The following is an 18,881-nucleotide window of genomic DNA, read 5'->3' as shown; positions in this document are numbered from 1 at the left end:
TATTAAAAAATATTTGTATGTAGTACAAGTGGCGACATCTAGTAGCCGTTACTGCACGTCCCCTGCAATCGTTATTTGCCTCGTACATTTTGTCTATATGGATATGTCTCTCAGAGCTCCTTAAGTTAAGTTGTACATGTATGATTGTCTTTGTTCTTGTTTGTCTTATGTCTAGCTTCAGAGGTGTCTACGTCTTCAATGTGTTTGCAATTGTTTTTATAGAAAGCACTACGGCACAAAGAAAAATATAGTAACATTTTTGTATACGGTACCATTTAAGTACTGTTCATGAAATGTTTCAAAGTATACTTAAGCCGTTGTTCACACGGCATTGTCCTGCACGTTTTTGATTATAAACGGTTTGACAGCGGGGTGTTCACACGATACATTTTCACACATTCACACAGCAATCGCCCTGAGAACATGTCTGTGATGAACTCACGCTGTGTTGCATTGTCGCATGTTTCATATTGGCATAGAAGACGCCAACGGCATTGTCGCTGGAAGAACAGAAGTTATTGGGTTCATCCAATGAATCAAGAGGCAGTGCGTAAAAAATTTTCAATTACTTTCGGATGTCAGTAGATCGTTTTGAAAATTTCTTAAATTGTGTGGAGACGTCGAGGTTACTAAATTTAAATACGAATACTTCATTACAAAACGCCGCTTGTTCTGACTTCGCGCCGTGTGAAAGAGATGCATTAATACTATGCGCCACGTGTACGTCTTTTTCCAGGACAAACATCGTGTGTACGGTTCTATATCTAATGTACGCGCCACTGTTTATTCAGTAAGATTTATACTGTAAAAAAAACGTGCATTACAATACCGTGTGAACGGGGGTTAACTGTTTAAAAGCAAGGTTAAGTTTCAGTTAAGGGTACACTGATATACTACATTTCGATTATTGGATATCTTTTTCTTGAAAACATTTTTATCACAACATTGTATAGTCTGTCTTTTTTGAAGACGGAGTAAAATGACATTTGAAGGGTTGCCAGCTTTTCATAAAATTTTAAATAGTCATTTAGTTGTCGACAGTTTTATCGATAGATTGTGAAAGAAGTTTGGAATGATTGCTAATTGCCTTATTGCCTTCTTTATTCCTATTTAGACAGCTGGTCTACTAGTATCGAAATAAATGTTTATACATTTATTTTTTAATAGGGACAGGCGAATTGATTGATCTGTATTGAATTAAAATGAAAAGGTTTAAAATATGTAGTGTATGTATGTATGAATGAACTTACAATTAAAAAATGACACTTCACGTGAAACTTTGCGACGAATAATGGGCTGATAATGATTTAAATAATACAAGTTCGGTGTTTTATTGCATGAGCATGACCGACATATAGTCGATAGAATATTTATCGACTGCAATCACTAGCTGCTGGCAAACGCTGTCATTTTACTCCATATTAAAAAAAGACCGACTATAGCCGTTATTTATTTTAAATTAAAACGTGACCTTAAAGTCTTTGATTTGAGATAAATTTTTGAAGTGACTTTTTACCGAAATATAATTTCTCATTAATAGTTACATTCGCTATCTTCCTTTAAACTTGGACCTTAAAATAATGGTCTAGCGTGTACGCATGTAAATACGAAATAGTTCTATAAACTTTGATTTTATATTTACTAAAAAAAGAAATTGTGACGCCATTGCATAAAAATACCTCTTTAGTTGCGGGTTCACCTCCCATATAATTTGTAAATTATAGTATCAAATCTTTGAGAAAATATTTATGAAGAAACGACGGTATTATCAGAGAATCTTGGGTTCGAATCCCGAGCAAACTTTTATGTCATCAATGCGTTCAGCGATGAAAATTAAGACCATCGAAAGGTGAGTTATGTTTTTAAATGTACTAGGTCTTGTTATCTACGATTTTTGTATACTATGGATTACTTTAAAATTAAGATTTCATAATTTATGAGCTGACGTCTCTACGGCATGTTGCTGTACGTGAAAATGAACCACTTTCTTTATGGCAACCCCTTTCACATTAAAAAAAATTATTCCTGGGATGGGTTATGTATGTATAAGGTCCATGGTAATGCACATATATCGTAAAGAGTAGAGTATATTTATTAAAACTTCCAGTAATACACATAGAGTAAGTGATACCTCCCTCTATTATCCTGATATTATGAAAAATAAAATATTGAATGCATCAAAACAAAATAGTTATATTTTTACATACAATTAACTGATAGATTAATAACAGTAATGCACACACTCATAGTCCTGCACTACGGAAACCCTGTGTCGCGGGTGCCATGGACACACATATAGACAACCACAAATTACACCCAAACTCATGAGAGAAGTAAATGTAGACCATACAAATATTTCTCCCAACACGGGAATCGAACCTGGGACCTCTGCGTGGCAGTTGGTCATGGTAACCGTTCGGCCACGGAGGCAATTACTTTGCGTAAATCTGTTAATAAAAATGGAAGTAAATAAATTTGCTACGGTGAAGAATATTAAAATTCGAATTTTTTTCATGCAGTTAATTTTCCCACCTTTCATCCGCATAAAATAAATAACACAAGCCCAACTACAGTGACATACCACCACCAAAAAATATATACCCTATATTGTGTCGAAAACTTCTTCTAAGTATACTACCGAAGTGATTGTAAGTTGCCAATCAAAAATGTTAAACAAAATACAATACAATAGTACGAGATTTAACAGGGTGGTATTTATACACTCTGTGTGTTACTTCCTTGAAGTTGAAGTACATAATAATTAGCCTATTTCGATCACTGGTAGTGAATTACTAATTAATTCATAAATTAATAAGAATTTTGATTATTATGCATTTTCCTGATGTCGGTGGTTCAAGGGTTCGTATAGAAAGATTTTATAATGGTTCCGATTTTGGTGGGCTAGTAGTACTCCAGTGTGAATTCCATTGCTTTAGTAGTACAGGGAATTTCCTAGTTTGAGCCAAGTATTGTGGTTGTGTGGCACTTTCTTCCATAATTTTTAAATACGAATAATCCATAGTTTACAAAAACCGTAATACTTATAGCTCTGTGTTCATAGTAAGAATACACTGTATGATCAACATCAAAGTGATCGGTGCATTCAAAGTCTGGAAATTTATTAAAAATCAACCTTATCTCAAAGGGTGAAAGATGCTCTTTTAATTGAAACTGAAAGTCGTCTAAAAACTATTGAAAGTCGTTGAAAAACGATTCAAAGTCATGTAAAAGCTATTGAAAGCCGTCAAAGACGATTGAAAGCCGTCTAAAAACGATTGAAAGCCGTATAAAAGCTTGAAAGTCATCTAAAGACAATTGAAAGGGCAATTTAATGCCATTGAGACAATGCCGATTTTATCAAATTTTCGGCTATTTAATATCCATGAGTACCGTTCATTTTGACTTTGCAGTTTTATTTAGTCTACTTAAAAAAAGAAATGTGTTAAGTAACATTTTTAGTTACACAATAATAGAGACATACCCATATGAAGCTTTTGAAGAAAAAAAATGTAAGGACGATTTTTTGTTCCGTGCACGACCATGTCTTTTTAATGGTGTGAACGGATTTATTGTTCGAATTGTACGGTTTGAAGCCGCCATATTTGATAGAAAGAATGAATTTAAAAAATAACCATTCGTTCATACAGTTTTGTTCAATTAGTTTGATTCAATCATAAGATCACAATGTAGTATATACATATATTTTGAAATAATTAACTTATTACAAATATTACATTGTGATTTTATGATTCATAGTAACATAGATATAGAATTACTTGAGTACTGTTTATTTAAACTTCTTGATTTAACTAAAGTCTTTATGGGCTTGTGTTACCCTCAAACACATAAATTATTTAACTTGTGTTCCATGAACACAGATATTATTACACATCTTTCTATCTTGACTTACTTCTATAACCTTTGAATGCATTATATAAACGTCAAAATTTAAACATAACCTATACTTCGTTTCAATCCATTTTAAACAAAAAGTAAACACACAAGTCACTGACCCGACCATAGACGGTTTAGTGATGGCCAATTGTAATATCAACTACAAATTAATTAATTAATTAAATGAATCGATTTGTTCAATTGAGTCATACTAGCGGTTTTCCATATTTTCCATAACCTATAGATATAAACATATTAAAAATTTCCAAAATCTTAATTTTTAAATCCTCCACTCCATTTTTAAATCCACTTTGATATTCGTTCGATTGCAATTGAAATATTCGATTTACTAACCAATTACCAAAACTTTAGTATATTTGAAAAATTTATATAGTTGAAAAATAACCTCACTTTTGGACTACCATTTTTCAAATACGATTTTACGTTGCTATTCAAATGAATATTGTATGAGATATCAAGTCGAAACAAAAGTGTTACTTATTCGATTTATTGAATGAATGAATGAATGAATGAATGAATGAATGAAATATTCTTTATTGCACATATTGATTGCTTTAGAATTTTAACCAAACAGTTTTGTTTACTTTTTGTTCAGATTTCGTTCAAATTGGATTGGAACAAACCTAAACTTACAAAACATGAGCTTCTTCTTCTGTTCATCGTATCGATGACATACATTGTATTATTGTGGCAGAACTCAGCCACGCCAACCGCGTCATTACTAGCCGCCATTAAATCCTCAAGCGTGCAGGTGTTAGGGCACGCAGGGCACGATATGAGGTGGGGCATCGTTTGAGTCGCACCGCACAAACAGTCCAGGTTATAACCATCCGAAAATCCCCACCTGAACAACTTGTATTTGCTCCTACCAATCTGAGTCCGAAGCCTATTTAAAGATCTTCAGATCGGCCATGGCAATTCGTATACAGGAGGAGGACTCTCAGAAGGCGGGACGAATGTAGATGGTACCCTTTCGCATCTAAGGTTGCACCTCGCCTGAGTCGGTTCGATGCTCAGAACATGAGCTTAAAAACTTAATCTAGACGGAATATCGCTGCAGTTGCTCTACTTACAAAAAACTGATATAGGGTTTCTCTAATAATAAACATCGTATTACATATTACCGTCGCCTAAATTCGTGAACCCCGTAACCTTCATTAATCACTATAGAGTTGTAACCGTGACAATATATTTATTTGTACATTTTAGGAAAATTTACGGACAAATATTACAGTTATTGTATAAATATGAGTAATGCAAAGCCATTTATGAATTTCCACTAACATGAAACAATTGAGAGTGTTTAGCAAACCAAAAAGAGATTTTATGAAAAAGCAAAGAACCTATTTACATAAATAAAAATAATAATCATTGACTTACAATTATATGGACGTCGGGTCCGCGCTAAAAAGTGTCCGCACTTGTAAGGCGCTAAAATCGTATACAGAGCGCCAAACTCCGCTTTAGTCTTCATTTGTTATACTGACAGCGCGATACTGCGATGACATTACAATTTAAATTTCGAATAGGTTGACTTGGGACATTTTTTTCGTGGTTTTTGTAATAGACCCGTCGTCCATTTATGTGTAAGTCAATGATAATAATAGACAAATAAACAGAAACCAATGTAATAACGCTAGCCACGTGATGTGTCAAATAGACGTTTGGTTATTTCTCGCCTCACTGTGTCTATGCTTGTACAAAACAAATCAAATTCAGAGTGATTTATTGTTGCATTGTTAAAAAGTCTCAATGTATGCACCACGTACGTTTTATGCCTGTAATATTGCATGTTATGTTACCAAATATCATAGTGTGTACGTGATTGGCGAGTTTGCCGCGAGCAGTTCGCAGTGAGCCGACCATAACACACCACAACTGTTTCATGCGTTCACATTAGAACCTCGTTACTGTATATGCCACGTTACAGTTGTAGCTCGTAATGAGTACCCGGCTTAAATGTGAACTTTTGAAGACAATGAAACAGAATTACTTTTTTTAGTACCAAGTGACGGGACGAACAAGTCGTGAGCCTGGTGGTAAGCGACACACCTGTCCATAACTGTTGTACCACTCAGAGCCTTACATCGCAAAGATCTGAAGGACACTGCTACTGCGCCCATCACTCTGAGACATAAGTTGACAAGTCCCATGTGCCTGTAATTTCACTTATATGCCAATCTATGATTATACTTTTATTTTATGACGAAAAGAAGGTCTACCTCTCTACTGTTCTCTCTTGCACGCAGTTGCCCGCTTATAACCTTAGCTCTCACTGACCTGTGTTGGCCGGAAGAGATCTCTTTTAGAGATTTTAGAGATAGTCCACTTTTGTTCACTTTCTGTTAAGCTAATATTTCTGTTGTACTTGTTTGGTGCTATAAAGAATATACAAATTAAATTTTAAGCTTTAATTGCCCCATATTGCGCTTGAAGAGTAAAAAAGGGGTTTCGTCCAAAAACCGATTCAAATTTAGCCGAGGAATTTAACTAAACTACCGAATAACTCTCATGTTTTGCCCATGGATAGCCTGTGGTCCTAAGTCAGACTTTCCGCGGCGGTGCCTCGACGAAAACTGCGCGCCTGCTGCCGTACTCGTATTGAGTGACCGGGCTGTCAGGGCTTTTGACGCGCAGCTTTCTCTGGGTCACTCTCGCGGAAGCTCATGATTTAGGACCACGGACTGGTTCGAAACAACCTCGGCTTAAATTTGTGAGTTATCCGGTACTTTAGCTAATATGCCTGAGTCTCACGGTAGTTTTCTGTTTAAGATCGTGTTTAATGTGAAAGAAAAGTAAAATAGTCGGCAATAACGTGTTGGACATTAGAGTCTTAATGTACACGATTTTAATATCATAGAACGTGTAGCCATTTTGAAAAATCAGGATAATAAGAAGTCACGCCGTGATAAGATTACAGTAACTAAATGATAATATTTAACTGTTCATATATCTTAATGTTAGTTGAGACATTAAAAAGCGTACGATTAATGCAATAAAAAATTTCCAAGTCAAGTAACGTAATAACCAACAACTTTCGATCAATGTATTAAAAAATTTCGAGTCAAGTAACGTATTAAATATATATAAAACTGGAACTGAGAGAACTTCCGTTTAAATGTTGATTTGTAAAGTGTTTCAGATAATGTGTAAGGGTATCCAGTGTATTTACTGTTAGTTAACGCCCATGCTTTTTAAAATGATCAACTCAAGGTGGATCAACACTATTGTGTGTAGCAAATGTCTTGACAAGTATGATTCGATCGTTCTTCAAGTTGCGAAATTTGAAAGACCTGTTATCGTCTTGAACATCGACAGTCGACTCTATTAGGGTTTAAAAGCAGCTCCTAACAGAATGTGTTTAAGCTGAATTACGTTACTTCTATGAGACCCAATCAACGGCGAGTTTTGACACGCCGGTTTTTGGGTACCTAAAAGTTTCGGCCGGGGCTGCTATTGGAAATATTGAGGCAGGTTGAGGTATTTATTGTGTCAATATTTTGCATATGGCTATTTCTGTTGGACTCTTTTACATAAGCAGCTACGTACCTTACGCTTTATGAAGATAATAATAATAGTTCTAGAAGACGTAAGACGTGTCATATGTTTTCCAAATGTCATCTTATCTTGCACCAAAACAGAGTTTGTTGCTAATGTTTGCTGCTACGGTGTTCGCTCTTATTGCATTTGTTGACTTGCAACTTCGGACAATAAAGGATAAAAAAAGAATACCTACTTATTTATTCACTCGTTGTGGACCCACAATTATAGTAACAAATCCAGGATTATTATGAGACATGTGGAATATTCTGTACGCTTTGGGCACCTAGTTGTTTTAAAAATATATATCCTAGAGACTACTACTTATGAGGAAACGTATATCTAAATTGCTATATGTTTTGTGGTCAAGAATACAACGGCGCCTTTTTCTTTTTTAGCGGAGGGTAAGGACCCAGCGCGTGCCAACGCCGAGGCCCTCATTCGGTACACCACCGCGTACCCGTTCCGCGTCAACGATAAATCGATGCTGTGCGTATATTGCCACGAATTTCACAACGACCCTGTCAAATTTAGGTCCCACATGAACGAAGATCATGGGACCTTCACTCTCAAAGTTGCATTTTTTAACATACCAAAATCAGAGTTCATCAAAGCGGACTGCACTGAGCTCAAATGTCGAATCTGTGATATTATTTTCGTGAATCTCGACGATATAGCTAAACATCTAGCTGACGTCCACAAGAAGGATATAGATTTTGACGCCAAATTGGGAGTAATGCCATATATACTCAAAGATGATTTGTACAATTGCGCAGTTTGTACAAAGAACTTTCCGTCTCTGTTTCACCTTAACCGGCATACTATAACGCATTTTCTGAGCTATGTTTGCCACGTGTGTGGCTGCAGCTACGTTGCAACAACAGGTCTTTTGAGACATGTTAGAACTAAGCATCAGAATTACCAAGTTTCTTGCAGAACGTGTGGTAAGAATTTCCCAACAATGGATGCTAAAGAGAAACACAGGAGAAGTGAAAAATCATGTATGCCGTACTGTTGTCCGAAATGTCCAGAACGTTTCTTGGATTGGAAAAGCCGTAAGCGTCATATGGAGACCGATCATGGCCAAGAGCAAAAGACTTTGCGATGTCCGGATTGTGATATCAACTTTACCGGAGAAAGCGCCTATTATGAGCATTATAAATTACAGCATTCCAAAGATTGTGCTGCATGCAAACATTGCGGGATGAAATTTTTGTCCTTGTATCGTCTGAAAAGGCACATGAAAAGGCATAACTTGCAAAGTTAAGAGCTGTTACATACGGATACTTTTAGCAGCGATGCAAACGCGATGCTGTAGCAATGAAGTCGCTAATCGTCCACCTTTATACACATGCACGATTTTAAGCAGCGCGACTGCATCGATACAAACGCACGTTTTCATCGCTGTTAAAAATCGCCGTGTGTAACCACTCTAATGCTCTGGTCGCACAGAGACGGCCGCGGAAGCGTTCCGGCCGCGGGAATTTTTGTTATGTACAAGTTTATAATGAACCCTGTCACACTGAACTGCGCGGCCGACGCCCGCCCGGAACGCTTCCGCTGCTGCCTGTGTGTGGTCTGTAAGTCGAAAGTCGCCGTTAAGGTTGTAACATGTCCATAAAATCACTTAGTTGCGCTTACTTCATAAGGATATTTTTAATTTAGAAGCAGAGTAATAAATAAGTATCTGCTGATGAATCTTAACGTATGGTAAATTGTAAGAAATATCTTCTTACATAATTGAATCTGTTAATAATGCTTCAATGTTTTACACGCATTCTTATAATGTTGTTTTATGTCTTATATATCAAAATCCGGGTATTACGTTCCCCCTGTGTATATAAAGTAGGTGTTATTGTACTAGTAAATTGCGTCATGATATACCGAACATTTTAACTGTAATAATAATTACGTTGATCATTTTTCTATATTTAGATTATAAGTGAATGTACACTGCCAAATCAGAGGTTGATTTACGAACGTTGTATAAACAATGCATTTTATTATTATATTTAACAATTGAGTCAATCGCAAATTGCTACATCAATAAAAAAAAATATTTCAAATTATTCGTTTTAATGCAATGCTCTGTTGTATTCACCGTCAACGTTGTTGGTAGAAATTTGTTATCATTTGTTTAGACCTTTCCCACAAATTTGATTTAAAGAGCAGATGGCGCGCTGTCATGATCTAAAACAGCAAAACTATGAAAAAAAAATTAAGTACTGTACAATAAATGGAGTAATTAGAGTCATATACTTTTCTAACAGCAGTAGGGCTAGCATGACAGGGCGCGACTTGTGCGAGAGCGAAATAAAGCGTCTATGATCTCTCACTTTATGACGCTGTCGCTGAAGTTGCGCCCTGTCGTTCTAGCCCTACAGTGCAGTGGTGGTTATCTCTTTAGCGAAAACCGCTAATTCCTCATCTATTCCTGACAACCTTTGTGGTTGTGTCGCTTGCATACCGGTTTTCATGGTATCGCCATCTCTGAGGTCCCGGGTTCGGCTCTCGGCCTGATCAATGCAGAAAAGCTAACTTTTCTTTACTGTCGAGTGTTTGTGATACCGTCGTTGTTTCCGATTTCCATAACACAAGTGCTTTAGTTACTTTGGGATCAGAGCTACGCATGTGATGTTGTTTAATGTTCCGAATATTAACGGTTAAATCCCACTTTTAAAGAGATAATGACAGAATGACGAACGGAAACGTCGTTTATTTGTGTTCGTTCTTTGAATCCACTGGGATTTTTCTTCTATCTTCTGACAATTCGAAAACGAAATGAAGTTATTGGCGAGTGGACTGTATGTAAAAATGTGCACTATGATGGAAACGCCTTATGTGCAGATTACTTATATACAGTCCACTCGTCAATATTTGGTCCTTCGAGCCGGATCGAAAGACCAAAATATTGACGAGTGGACTTTTTTATATAAGTGCGCATTTGATCTTCGTCTCACCTGATGGAAAGTGATGATGAGGTCGACACTGGAGCATGCACACCTAAATCATGCCTATTCACTCTCGCCTTGAAAAGGCCCAAGTTATAACGTTCAGGGAACAAGTCTGCAGGCTGGGAATTCGACTCCATAGTCGTTCGCCATATAAATGTGGAAGCGTGACGCTTCGTGCGAATCTTTATACTTTGAACTGTATATAAGTATGTGCACTATGATGGAAACACCTTATATGCAGATTAAAATGCGTTTAATTTGAAATAGTTACAAATATTGAATTCAAAACTTTACCACGTAGCGCAGCAAAGCCATCTGACAAAATTTTGCGAAACAAAACCAGTCGAATAGTATTTCATAAATGGAATGTAAATTGTAAAAAAATAAAGTACAAATAAATACGACGGAGGCTGCGTCACAGCCGGTCGCCAGCAGAAGTACCTCAGAGTACAGAGGCACGTGTCATTTAATCTGACCGAATTATTTCACGGTAGAACAAGACAATCGTGTATTTTGTCCCAAACTATAATGAAACTACACTGTTTCTGAACACCACTCATTCAACTGGTTACTACAGTTCAAATTTTTAAGAGGGAGCATGCCAAAAAAGTTTTGACGTTGGCTCCGCCCACATTTGTGAGATAAATATATGCCTGAAGTTCGCGTGACATGCGACAGAAGATGTTGAATTTTGCGCATTAAAAGTACCAAATTCGTTTTAGCGAAATAACTCTAAAACTAAAGGGATTAAAAAAAAATCCGCAGTGACAGTTCTCGATCATGCATAAATATAATTATCGAGGAAACTTTATTGTTTTATGTTTCTGATTAGTGTCTATGCTTGAATATATCGTGTAGTTACTCATACAATATTTTATTTTTAACTTTAAAGTGGATACACCCCTCTAAAATCAAATCGAAGATTAGGAATTTTTCCTCTGCTCCCTCTTAATACTGCAACTGCTTTGTTCCGGTTTTGAAACGTAATGGTGCTGGTGATATTACAGGCCCACGGGACTTATCAACTTATATCTCAGGGTGACGGGAGTAGTGGCAGTGCCCGTCAGATCTTTGCAATTTAAAGCTTTGAGTGGCATTGTAACTGTTTATGAACAGGCGTTTAGCTTACCATCAGGCGCATGACTTGTTCGTTCCGTCACTTGATATTATAAAAAGACAATGACGTGAGCTATTCTTGATATTACATTTCTTAAGATCTTATCGTGATAACGAAGCATTGGGTCCATTCCTTAACTACAGGGTGATAAAAAACGACTGACCATTTTAATGCATAATGGAAATAAAAAATACATGTTCCGTTTTTTGTGTGTTCCGAAAAATTGTGAACAATATTGACACCCGATGATTAGCAGACGCCGTTACTATAGCAACAAGAACGGTGTGGGCGGAGTCAGCGCGCGAATTCATGTATTTAGAGGCAACAAAGTATTAACGCGCGATGCGTTAGTGCAGGTCTGTCGTCGCGTCTCGCGACTTGCTAGCGCTTAGGCGTTTAGACAACTCGACGCCGATCCCTCAAATTTATTTACTATTTTGTGGTAACACGGCGTTAGAAATTACTGGGAAATGTTAACGTCAAAAAAATGGAGTTTTTGTTTTATTTCACTAATGTGTGCTTTTACTGAATCTCATGCACAGGAAAAAAAGTGGCCATTGATTTTTTTATCAGCAGACAATGTACGCAAATTTCTGCTACAAAGTATATGATGAAATCAAGCTTGAGGAACACGAGTTTGATTTCATCGCGACACACAAAAAACAGTTTCAATCAGCAGTATTTGTTATCAAACTTAACTTCACAGCTAAGGCTAATAATGACATTACTGAAGATATCTCAGAGATAGACCACGATAACGCGAACTTTGCAACTGAAGGTTTTCTTCTGGACAAATCGTTACTTGAAGATCAGTAATGTATTGTTGCGGTGTATGTTCCAAGGCATTTAATAATAACACTTCTTTAAAGGCACGAATGCATATGCACGTGTCTCGATTGCAAGAACATCTAGACACTTTTGTACACCATGTGTACGCTTTGATAGATCTCTCGAATGCCGTTTCTGTCGAAGCCGATTTTTCGCTAGAGGATCTCTTGGTACGTGACAATTCCATATTATATCTTTACACATCGCCGTCCCATTTGCAAACCATTCTTTGTTATCGTGTGATAGCAACCGAAAAACAAGTTTAGATCAATACAAAATGAAGACCAAAAAATTTGTCGCCTTGTTTCTTTGCCTACAGACATATTCTATAAAGAAAATAAATTATTTTCTTTTTTAGTGCAAAAAGCAGCGGAAGACGAGGCAGTGGAAGCTATTGTTCTGCAAAACGCGATCTTAATGTTGAGCAACACATCAGCCTACCCATTCCTGTCCTCAAGAAAATATCGTTGTTTTTTCTGCGACGAAAAATTTGAAGAGCCAGAGCAATTCAGAAACCACATAGACCTTACTCACAAACACGAAAACATATGGTCCTTTGTAAACAAAAGTCCTGTTCGTGTTGATATTACAAATTTGACATGCAAACTGTGTCCTAAAAGTTTCACAAGACTTGACGCAACTGCAAATCACCTCAACGAAGAGCATAGCTTGGGTATCGATACCTCTCACAGTCTAGGATTGCTTCCATTTAAATTGGACGGAAGTTTCGTATGTACAGAATGTTCTTACGTCAGTACTAGCATGAGAAATCTTGTAATGCATCTTGTTAAAGAACATTTTTGTAAGTACATATGTGAACTGTGTGGCGAAGGGTTCTCTACTCATGACGGGTACTTCCATCACATGACTTTGAAGCACAAAGCGAAGAAAGATTTTGTATGTTTCGTTTGTGAACAGGAATTTGATACTATTAGGGCTAAAAGGGAACACCTTACCCTTAGCTACGATTGTAGGTCTGAGAAGTGCAAGACTTGCAAGCAACTGTTTCCAACTAAGAGATCTCTAGAGGAACACGCTTTCGAGGTCCATGGACGTCAAACAAAAAAGTATTTATGTAAAATATGCAACTCTGTTTTTAATAATCGTTCCGCGCTTCATATTCATACGAGTAAAGTACATTATGATAAGTATAAATGTCAACAATGTGGAGAAACTTGGGCGACGTACAGCACTTTACAAAGGCATATTCGCAGTGCTCATACTGGGGATAGACCGTACCAATGCAAACTGTGCGATAAGGCGTATTTTTCGAAAGCTTATCTCAATCGGCATAAGATAACTCACGATGACGCTTTGAAAATTCCTTGTAGCATTTGCTCCCGTCGATACGTGAGACCGGACTATCTAAAGCTACATATGCGAAAAATGCACTCTAAATAGTGTAAATAAATCAATATTTTTGGGGTACTAAGTCTTTTTTTCATAATACTAAGTGACGGCACGAACAAGTCGTGCGCCTGGTGGTAAACGAGACGCCTGTCCATATTGCAGCGCCACTCAGAACTAAGATCTCAGGGGCACTGCCACTGTGTTGTGTTGACAAGTTCCACGTGCCTGTGATTTCACTAGCACCCCTACCCTTGGAAACCTGAACGCAGCTCACATTACTGCTTGGCGGTAGAAATAGGTGTAAGGTGGCAGTACTTGCCTGGATGTACTCAACAACAAGGAGCTTAGTAGCAGTCTACTAAATTAACTAAACTAGTCAATGAAGTATACGCTGTTGTGTTTAAAATTTGAGTACTACGGTATTTAATTGATCGGGCTTTTGTATTTCTAAATAATATATTGTCATTTTTATTGACACAACGTGTTTGAGAAAGTAAGGCATCGATGTTTAATAGCGCATCGGTCATTCTCGGACTAGTGTTCTACCGAATTTCCGTGGAATTTTTAATTTAAATATTCAATTACATTTTACCGTGTAATTATTAAATAATATTTCACGGTATTGTACCGTACTCGAATATTAAGTAATATAAAAATTGCTACGGCACTAAACCGCCTCCGTGGCCGAACAGCTACCATGCCGAACTGCCACGCAGAGGTCCCAGGTTTGATTCCCGGGCCGGGAGAAATATTTGTATAGCCTACATTTAATTCTCTCGTGAGTTTGGTTGTAATTTGTGGTTGTCTATGTATGTGTCCATGGCACCCGCGATACAGGTTTCCCTAGTGCGGGGCTATGTTGAGTGTGTGCGTTATTATTATTATTATTATTATTATTATTAGCAGTGAACACTTGCTCGAGAATGACCGGCACAATTCTCTTCACAGCAAGTTGTTCTGAAAAACATGACGAGACCAAATAATTACTTACAATGTCTTGCTGGTTTCAACTTTTCTAGAATTTAGGAACCCCATGCACCCGAAGAATTTAATTAAAAAAAAAACTCCTCATATTAGGTGTCTAAATAATTGGCAATATGAATCAGTACCTAAACAAATCTCAATTATCTTTTTTTCTAGATTTCCCTGGAGCGAAGAGGGCCATCACCGACCATAACGCGAAATTAATCTTGTTACATAGTACCGCATACCCCCTAAAAATAAAAGACGGGAAAATTCAATGTCTCCTCTGCAAGAACGTCTTCAGTGATCCAAGTTTGTTTAGGGTTCATGTCGATTCTGAACGTCCTACCGTTAATATACTTAATCTTTATAAAACATTCCGAAATTCAAGCTATTTAACACGGGTCGATATCACGAATTTACGTTGCAAAAAATGCATCGCAACATTCCCTTGTCTAACATCTTTAGCAAGACACTTAGTCGACGAACATGACGTTAAAATTAACCCTAACTATGATTTTGGATTAGTGCCATTATTGTTAGAGAACAACAAATTTGAATGTACAGTTTGTAAAAAGAAATTTAATAGTCGTCTTACCTTGTACCGACACTCTGGTTCACATTTTTTGAGCTTTAAATGTGACAAGTGTGGTAAAATGTGCGCTAATCGTTCTCAGTTAAGGATCCATAAGTTGAGCCATAGTTATCATTGTCGCCGTTGTAAAAAAATATTCTCATCTGCAGAAGAAAAGAAACGACACTTTAAAGAAAAATTGTGCAAACCTTACACTAGCTGCCCGGAATGTGGAGATCAGTTCACTTGTTGGGAACATAAACAACGTCATATGGAAACTGTCCATGGACACGCTAAGGCAGTACACCGTTGTCAAGTTTGTTCTAAGGAATTCAAAACAAGGATAGCGGTGTATCATCACTTTAAAGCAGATCACACTGAAGACCATAAGTGTGACCATTGCGGCGCATCTTTATCTACCGAGCAAAAGCTAAAAGAGCACGTAGCATCGCATACAGGTGAAAAACTGTATGAATGCCCGGTTTGTGGAAAATCTTTTCATAAATCATGTTCTCTTAGAGAACACAGGAAAATACACGACGATAGCAAAAAAAAGTCCTGCTCAGCATGCGGTAAATTGTTTGTAGGCATGCCAAAGCTCAAGAATCATGTGAAAGCTCTACACCCCGGTATCTATTTGCAAGAATTTGGCGAGGATCCTTGATTTAAACTTTACCATTTCTTGAACAACTATTGAATGTAAGAATTTAGTAGGTACTTTTGCTTTTTTAGATAACAAGTCGGAATAACATTACTGTAACAATTATTAATGAAAATTTGTGATCCCATGGAATTTTGCTTCATTATTTTGCTGATTTAACACGTTTTAAGTTTTTTATTTTTCGCTCGAGCTGAAGATTTTTCAGCGAGTTTTATAGCGTATTTTAAGATTAATGCTGTCGTTATTGTCATTGCATTGGTCAATATTTTGGTAGCTATGGGTCAGCGCAGTCTTGTGTTCTTGCATGTTCTCGCAAATAGCTGTCACAAAAGTTTGTTTTTTTCTTTTGTTCTAGCAATGGACGACTTACTCGAAGCAAGAAACAATGCGAAACAAATTTTGAAGTACTCCTCTGTGGTTCCTTTCCGAGTGCCGAAAGATACTATGGTTTGCGTATACTGCGGCCAGGCCCACGAAGCACCTGAATCATTTAGACTACATATGAAAGAACAACACTACCCTCTCAATATCTCAGAGGCTTTTTCCCACATAAAGGGAACAAAAAGCGAGTTACTAAAAGTCGATTGCACAGATTTAAAATGCAATTTATGCTTCAAACAGTACACGGACCTTTCGACTATCGCCAAACACTTGCACAACGATCACGGTATCGAATTAAAAATTCAATTCGGTTTAGGCATGCAAGAATTTAGATTTGGCGTAGAAAAATGGGTGTGCGCTGTTTGTAATGAGAAGTTTCCTACCTTGAGACACGTTAGCAGACATACCAACTGTCACTATAATAAGATTATATGTGAAGTTTGTGGTAAATCGTATAATTCATCAAGGGAGTTACACAGGCATGTGTTATCTATACATACGGAAGGGAAAAGTTGTCTTGTTTGCAAAAAAACTTTTCCTGATGAACAGGCGAGACAGGCACATGTGCAATCATCTATCAGGTGCTGGCCAAGTAGATGTGTTATATGCGCGGAGAAATTCTTATTAAGAACGGAAAGAAACGCGCACTTGATAAAGGTTCATGGCAAAGAAATCACTAAAAGAAGGTACACGTGTCCTGAATGTGGAATGGTATATGATAACAATGAACAATACCGGAAACACTTTGTTTTAACACACACGAATAACAGTTTTCAATGTTGTTATTGTTCTCAGAAGTTTGTTAGAAAAAAATTTTTGGAGGATCATATGGTTATTCACACTCGAGAAAAAAAATTTATTTGCCAATACTGTTCAAAGTCTTTTGGTCGTAAGAAATATTTGACGCAACATCTGTGGTCGCATATGGAACCTAAACGATTCGTATGCAGTGTCTGCGACAAGTTTTTCCATCAGAAAAAGAGATTGAAAGTGCATTTAAAGTCTTATCATCCAGAAATGGTCGACGGCTAAATTGTGTCGACTGCTCACGAACAATTTTAATTAAACGGTGTATCAGACATTGTTTAATACATGTTTACTTAAATTTTGTACATAAACGATTGACACACGACGCTTAGACGTGCGTTATCGGTAATCTATGCGAATGGTTGCTTCTCGGTAAACAGGTCCGTGTTTTTCAGTGTCGGCATGACCTTCGTTGAACCTCATTCTGCAATTTTAAGTGTTCCATCAGCTAATTGAATGCCAGCGAGCGTTTGAATGATCATGGGAATTTCTCTTTGTTCTAGAAATTGCAAAGCAAGCCATCGCAAGGCTCAACTCGGAGATAATTATAAAGTTCGCAACGGCGTACCCATTCAGACTACCCAAAGAAACCTTGGTCTGTGTTTACTGCGCGGAAGGTTATGAAGATCCAGCACTTTACAGACAGCATATGGACGAAGATCATACAACATTTAACATTAAAATGGCTTTTGCTCATGTCCACGATGACATTGTTAAAGTTGACTGCACAGACTTGAAATGCCGCATTTGTTCCCTACAATTTGTCGACTTGGGTTCTGTTGCATTGCACTTGAAGGATGATCACAACAAAGATCTAAACCTGGACGAGGAATTGGGATTGTTACCGTTTAAAATTTACAAAGATAAACTTCTATGTGCTGTGTGTTGTTGGAAAACGTTTTCAATGAGGCAACTGAGTCGACATACTCAAAGTCATTTCGTTAAGTTCACTTGTAAAGCTTGCGGGAAATCTTATTCGACTAAAAACACCTTGACCAATCATATCAAGTACGTGCACCATGACCAGGAGAGGATATGTAGAAAATGCAGAAAGACTTTTGCTTCTCTTGATCTCCAACGAGCACATGTAAACGAATCGCCCAAGTGTTGGCCGCACGTCTGCCACTCTTGTGGTGATCGATTTAAAACCGCTACATTAAAACAAGCTCACCTGATTAGCGCGCATGGACTCGAAAAGAAAAAATATTCCTGCCAAGAATGCCTTGAAGTATTTGACGATAGAAAAAAATATAGAACTCATTTCAAACAAGCACATACGGAAGATGCATATATTTGCAATTGGTGCGGTCTTAAGTTTGTTTACAAAAACGCTTTAAAAAAACATGCTATAGTGCACACGAAGGAAAAATTGTTCCCTTGCACGGTTTGCCCAAAGTCGTTTGTTCGGAAGGAAAACTTGACTCAGCATATGTGGATTCACAGCGAACGTAAGCGGTACGGCTGTTCCACGTGTAACAAAGTGTTCAACCAAAGAGTGAGTTGGAGAACTCATATGCAATCTCATCATCCAGGACTTGTAAACTTTGATGATGAAAGTGATGTTCTTAAACATTTGTCTAGTTTCAAACAAGAATCTGTTTCTTAGGATGTTGTCGCTTAGGAATAAAAGTGGTTGAAATATATTTTTTTTCTTTTGTGCAACTGTCCGATAGAAAGCTAAAATACCTCTCTAGATGTGTTAATTGTGGTAGCAGTCTTTATCTTATATGTTTCGCATGTTCTCGGCTCTGGAGTTAACTAAGAAATGATGTGATCGAGAATGGATCTTGT

General features: G+C 37.3%; 1 protein-coding gene across 9 annotated transcripts in view; it reads left to right on the top strand.

Moving 5' to 3' along the window:
• LOC113225744 (gastrula zinc finger protein XlCGF26.1-like) overlaps window positions 1-18,881 on the top strand; it is a 70,070-nt gene that overhangs the window by 10,509 nt on the left and 40,680 nt on the right. The gene's annotated exons all lie outside the window — the stretch shown is intronic.

The sequence above is a fragment of the Hyposmocoma kahamanoa genome, unplaced genomic scaffold (genome assembly GCF_003589595.1).
Source record: "Hyposmocoma kahamanoa isolate Upper Pololo Valley unplaced genomic scaffold, ASM358959v1 172, whole genome shotgun sequence".
Taxonomy (NCBI): Eukaryota; Metazoa; Arthropoda; class Insecta; order Lepidoptera; family Cosmopterigidae; genus Hyposmocoma; species Hyposmocoma kahamanoa.
Note: the sequence above shows the minus strand (reverse complement) of the source record. Positions and strands in the feature narration are given on the sequence as shown.